The sequence below is a fragment of the Convolutriloba macropyga genome, chromosome 5 (genome assembly GCF_964194025.1).
Source record: "Convolutriloba macropyga chromosome 5, txConMacr16.3, whole genome shotgun sequence".
Taxonomy (NCBI): domain Eukaryota; kingdom Metazoa; phylum Xenacoelomorpha; order Acoela; family Convolutidae; genus Convolutriloba; species Convolutriloba macropyga.
In genome coordinates this window covers 18,686,107-18,692,233 of record NC_134472.1, presented here as the reverse complement: position 1 = coordinate 18,692,233, position 6,127 = coordinate 18,686,107, and positions in this window count along the sequence as shown.

Sequence of the window (6,127 nt, the reverse complement as noted above, 5' to 3'; positions counted from 1 at the left end):
TCACGAAAATTTTAATCGAAACTTTTGGGGTCAAAGACATAAAAGCAGCGTTTTAAAGCAAAAAATCTGGTAGGATTCTTTATCTGCTTCAAACGGCTGTATATTGGACCTGCTTTTAATGAGACAAGTTACAAGTAAAAAGAGGAACAAAATGGGCACATTTCAAAATTACATTGACGTTTTTAAAAACAAAAAAATTGAAGGCAATAAAACCATTAGCTATCAACAACTAAAGGTATTAAGTAGGTTCATATAACAATCCATAAAAAACCGTTGAGACCTGTCATTTTGTAAAATTTGTCAAACGACTACAAAATAACATCAAAGGCTAGAAAAAGTCAAATATTTAATTAAAATTGCGAGAAAAGTGTCGTTCACCTGAAGAGAAAAACTCTAGAACGATAAGAACGTTAGAGTAGTTGCAAAAACCAACCACGTGGACTACTAACCTGCTGTTAGATCGGCATTCAACGCTTTAAGAGACCTCACAACGTTGTAGGCTCAATTCTGCCGAATCGCTAAATTCTCCGCTTGAAAAACTACACCGATTTACCCAGCATCTTATTTGGAGCAAACAGAAGGATGTTGGAGAAAAATGTTGACCAATCAATTTTCTGTATCTAAGGAAAACCCAATTGCAATAAAGTTGAAACAAAGTTGCATAGCTCCTAGCTTTTTTCAAACACAAGTAAAAATTGTTAACTCTATTAAGTGTTTCGATTTTCTAAGCTATTGTTTTTCAAATTTGAATCAATTTTGACGTAAATAACATCAATATCAGATAAAACGACGATCAAAGTTCATTGAAGTAACATTTGTGTCTCAGGTCACTGGTTGATTCAAAGTCTTAAGGATAAAAGTATCTCTCGTCGGACTTCTGTTTCAAAAACTTATTACTTTCTCTTTAGAACTTTTCTACAGGAACAATAAATTTCGTTTAGTTTTACGCGTTATGTGACTGGAGCATTTAGGCATTTGGTTGTAAATTAGACGGACTTTTGTGTCGGACTTATCGACCAATTCGAAGAATGATGAAAGGCCAGTAAGTTGCAGGCAAATAACCGGTTAAAACTGTGCAATATGTAAAACAAAGTAACTTCTTCAGAGTTTTTAATGAATTGCATCAAATGAATTCTCAATCAGACAATTGGCCCCCTTAAGTTTCACTAAATCTGCTGTTGTAATCGCTTCTTCAAAAGTGCCCAATAACTTGTCAATTAATTATTTCGGCAATTCTTGTATATCACACATTTAGTCTTGCAAAAAGTGCTATCAACTTTCGATTTACGCATAGTTGTTGTGTTGAAATTAACATCTGAAAATTCTTATTGACTACGCATTCCATCTATGCATGCAAATGAACTAGAAGAATAATTTAGAAGAATTGTTTATAGAATCTATAACTTATAAAAGTAAAAAATTTCGTGCTTTCAGTATACATTTCAAAGTTGAGAGATCTAAATTGCCTAAAATCTTCTGTTTTCCAAAAAAAATCTGTTTGTTACTTTGTGTTTTTACAGCGAAAAAATCGTTCGTACAGTGGTTTTTAATCATAACAAAACGGAGAGACTGAAAATAATTTTTTTAACGAAATTTGGAGTAATTGACTTTTTTATAAAAATTTTTGGTCATGTAGTTAATACCCATGACCCAAAAGTTAATGTAGTTAATGTACCCATAGTTAATGTAGCTATTTTTAGGGTTGAAATGGTAAACAATCGCGGAAAGTCCAACGGAAAATGACATTGGAAAATCCCTTTAAAATTACTAATATTTGTTCTTAATTTTCAACGACATTTTTGACCCACCAATTTTAAGTGTTCCACTTTTTCAAATTTCTGACAAATTTTTATATATTTTGAAACTAGATCCCGAGGGCCGCAAAATAGTGTTTTTCTTTTTTTTCTCTGCGAAGAGTAAGCAAAAAGCGAAAATTTGGCTGAAGAAAAAAGCCAGTCTTGCATATTTATTCCCCCTTTTTGAAAAAAATGTTGGAACAATAAACAAAGTCTTAAGTTTTCCTATTCACCGAACATTTAGAGCAGGGGAAATTAGTTATTTCTTTAAAATTATTTAACCAGTTTCAACCAGTTTTAATTAGAAAAATTCTCAAAACTTCGTCGCCGTTTGCCAGCGAGAAACTTCCAAAAAGGTTTAGTCAAATTAGAAACGAACAAACCTTTAAAATTATGATTATTCGCGGATTTTGAACTTTTTCGACGAGAAACCTGTCACTTTTCGTTGCCAAATTGTTTGCGTTCACAATTTATTGGAGGGCCGTAAAATAGAACGCCAGGTATGCATATTTCACTCTTAAAATTTGCAAACAACAGAAATCCACTTCTGATTTTAAGAACTCTTCCAGTATGTGAAAACTGTTCTTAAAAAAACGTTTTAAAATGTTGTCTATTTAACTTTTTATATTGAATTTTGACATTAGTTCAACACAAAAAAAATGTATTTCCACCGCATGTGATCTGTTTCGAAGAGTTTCTAATGAGACATTTTTTCTAGTGAAAATTTAAACTATTTAAGCATGTTTTCCATTCTGTCTTTAGAAAAAAAATGATTTCAAAAGCTAGAGCTGATTTTTAGCCGCTTTGTGCCGAGATCAGTAATTTTTTCTGTCACTGCCAAAAGCTTAAAAATCTATTGTCCCATTCGTTCCAAGCAATCGTACTTCATTATTTCAGCTTTTCATCTATATCCTATCATCTTTTTAATTTTCAAAAGTTGGAGTGTTTGGTTCAGTTAAGCTTTTTTAAATTTGTCTCATCCCTTTTGCATTGGATTTTTCATTCTAGTAACGTCAGCTCTTTGGCGAGATTTGAAACATCAACAAAAACAAAATCACTCAATTCTGCACGACGTTATTTTTTAAGAATACGAGATGTATTGGAACAGCCAAGTGTAGTATGAAATATCGAGAACTAAAATTGAGAAGACCTGAAACTTAATATAATTTTATTTTGGATTATACTAGAGCATGATGGGACTACTGCGATTATGTTTGCTTTTTGTAATTTATCGTAAACTTTTTTCAAATGGTATAACCACTTTCGAAACAATTTCGAAACGAAACCTATTGTCTACAAATTTTTGCAAAACAGCCAATAAAAGAAAAGTATAATTTGATGCCACTTATTTTCCTGGTGGTAAGCCGAGTCAAATCTTACCATATTCTAGAAAAATTATTCATTTCTAGGCCAAAATATTGAAAGCGAAATAGAAGTAGTATATATTTCTTTGCAAGATTGCTTGCAAAATTCTTCCAAGATTTCGAACTCTTCGATCACTATGGTATGTAAATTAAAGTTTCCTGTGATCGGTGACTTCAAGAGTTCATATTTTAACAATATTAAGATAATCACTTGCGCACACCATTGAGAAATACATATTGGTTTCAGAAGCATATACATGCTTAAATATTCAGGCTCTCTTTATGACGTCATTCTCTGAAAGTCCGGAGGGCAATGTTGTTTGGTACTTACCTCGCGTTGAACATGTACCAGTTCTAATCTCATATGAGTTGAAACATATATCCAGAATGCTGTTTATTGAATCGGTTGCTTTGCTTTTTTGCTATGCAAAAAATAGGGATTTGGTGAAAGAAAAATCACTAAGAAGGTTTAGAAACTCTGTTTGGCCGTCGCATTGTTGCCTCGACCTACGTTAGTGGAGGAGGAACTATATACTCAAAAGAGTTCAGCCAATTTTGGATCGATATAATCATCAAGAGGGTTGTGAGTGGTATCATTAGGAAGCCCACCCAGCTTAGAATATATAACGAAAAGAATTTTTGAATTTCGCTTTCTTAACGGAGTTATCGAGGTTTGATTTTTTGTTGTTATAATTCACTTTTTTGGTATTTTTACAAAATTTTTTTGCCAATTTTAATTAAAATCGTTCTTACGATACAGGTTTTTTGCATGATAGTAATTTAGTTTTTTGTTTTTGTCTCTTTGTCTTTTTGTAGACGTGTAAAATATTCAGAGTAGTTACAGAGCTCAATTATTTTCTTTTGAGAAAACAAAAACCTATTTAAAGAGTTCAATTGATAGCTAATGTGTTTATGTTTAAATTAACTGTTCTCGAAAAAGTTTTTTTTTAACTTTTCCTTTTTGTTCTTTTTTTGATACTTGTTACCTTGTTTCATTATTCAGAGTTTACATATCGTAATTTTGCTGTCAATTTTTAAATTTTGTGAACACGTGACGGATTTTCGTAGTTATTATTCCTTTTTTAGTAATTTTACGCATTTTTTTTGCCAAATTTGCTTCAAAAACGTTAAAATTTTTGGTGGTTTTATGAATAATAACAGTAGAGCGTTGTTGAACTGTTTGATCCAATTTTTTAGCTCAATTTTTTAGCCAAATTATTGCTCAATTTTTCAAAGTTCAGCCTTTTTACATCAAATTTGGCTTGAAATAATCATTACTCCGCTTTAAATTCGCCGTATTGATACTCCTAGAAGCTCCTGACACAATCTTTGTTAATTCCAATGAATGCTTGTTTTACTTGTGCATCATTTGAGAGAGAGTTCATGATATAAAAATTGTTGCTGGTTTTTTGCTATTTTAACTCGTCAATAATTATGCAAAACGCGTCATTTGTTTTTGATGTATTGACCTTTTTGTCAAATTGTTGCAATCCATAATATTCGAAACAATAGCGGGTCCAATTGGATGAACGGCATTAGCAAGGTTAGCTTTGATCTAGTCGTAGGTTTTATCAATTTATTGGTGATAGGTACAGGCGCGATTGAACATATCTTGGGTTTTTATTGCACTGCTTATTGTTTCCATACCGATTTTTCGCATAATACTAATTTAGTTTTTGATTTTTGTCTATTTGACTTTTTGTAGACGTATAAAATATTCTGACTAGTTACAGAGTTCAATTATTTTTTCTTGAGAAATAAAAAACCTATTTAAAGAGTTCAATTGATTGCTAATGTGTTTAAGACCTTTGAATATAACTGTTTTCGAAAAATACAAACGTGTTTTTTAAGTTTCACTTTTGTTTCTTTTTTGATACTTGTTGCCTTCGTCTCATTATTCAGAGGTTATATACCGCAATTTTGCTGTTTGAAGAATACAGAAATGATTATGGTTTTTATTTACTGGTTAAATTTGGTTTTAACGGCTTCGACACTATTTTTTTCAAAATTACAAGGAATTTTTTTCGTATGAATTTGTTTGTTTTTGTAGACGTAGGATATGTTCTGGATAATGGCAAATTTCAATATTGAAGCTGGAATGAATGCCAACTCAGTTAAAGATTTCATTTCGTGTCTACTATTTTTCACTATTTGATATTATTTATCTTCAGAAAAACGATTTTTTTAAACTCTACCGTTTTTGTCCTTTTTTTTACTTGTTGACGAGTCTCCTCAAGAACTAGACCCAGGTTTTTTCTAAAAATACACAAACTAATTTATTTATTTTGTGTTTTATTTGGCGCTACGTTGACGTTGTCATTATGTTTTTTTCGAATGAAAACATATTGAGTTTTGGATGTAAGTTTTGCATCTCTTTTATCGTCGTCTTAATTTTAGCGGGCCTCATTGGTACCCGTTCTTTAGTTTACTGAGTGATTTGATTTGAGTTCGAAAAATTTACTTTTTACACCTGTTTTTTTAATCAAAATGTGAGTTTTTTGAGAGTTTTCTATCTCTTCCTACATTGGTGGACAATTCAGCCAAAACTGTTGACAAACGGGTTCGAAACATTGTATGCGAGCGCAAATTACCGATCCTCTTTGTTATAAATTTTTTTTGTAGCAACCCGCAGACAGATTGAATAATTATATCGTTTTATAATTGAATTAGTATAGTCACTTCTGAATGGTCGGAAAGAAAAAAATTGGCTCATTTCTCCTATAAAATTTGAGATAAGAGACATTACTAAAAGAAGTAGAAATCACGGCATAACTTTCTCTTTCTTATTCTTGACACGACATTTTGTTGTTGGATTGAGGCATCATTTGGTAAAAAAAATTAGTCTACAGAATTGTTGGGAAATGGTGGCAAACTGGTTCTGATGCAACTAATGTAATGCCTAATTCTAACCAATATAAAAATTTTTATTTGAAAATGGAGAGTTTGCGGATAATTTTAGGTCTGCGC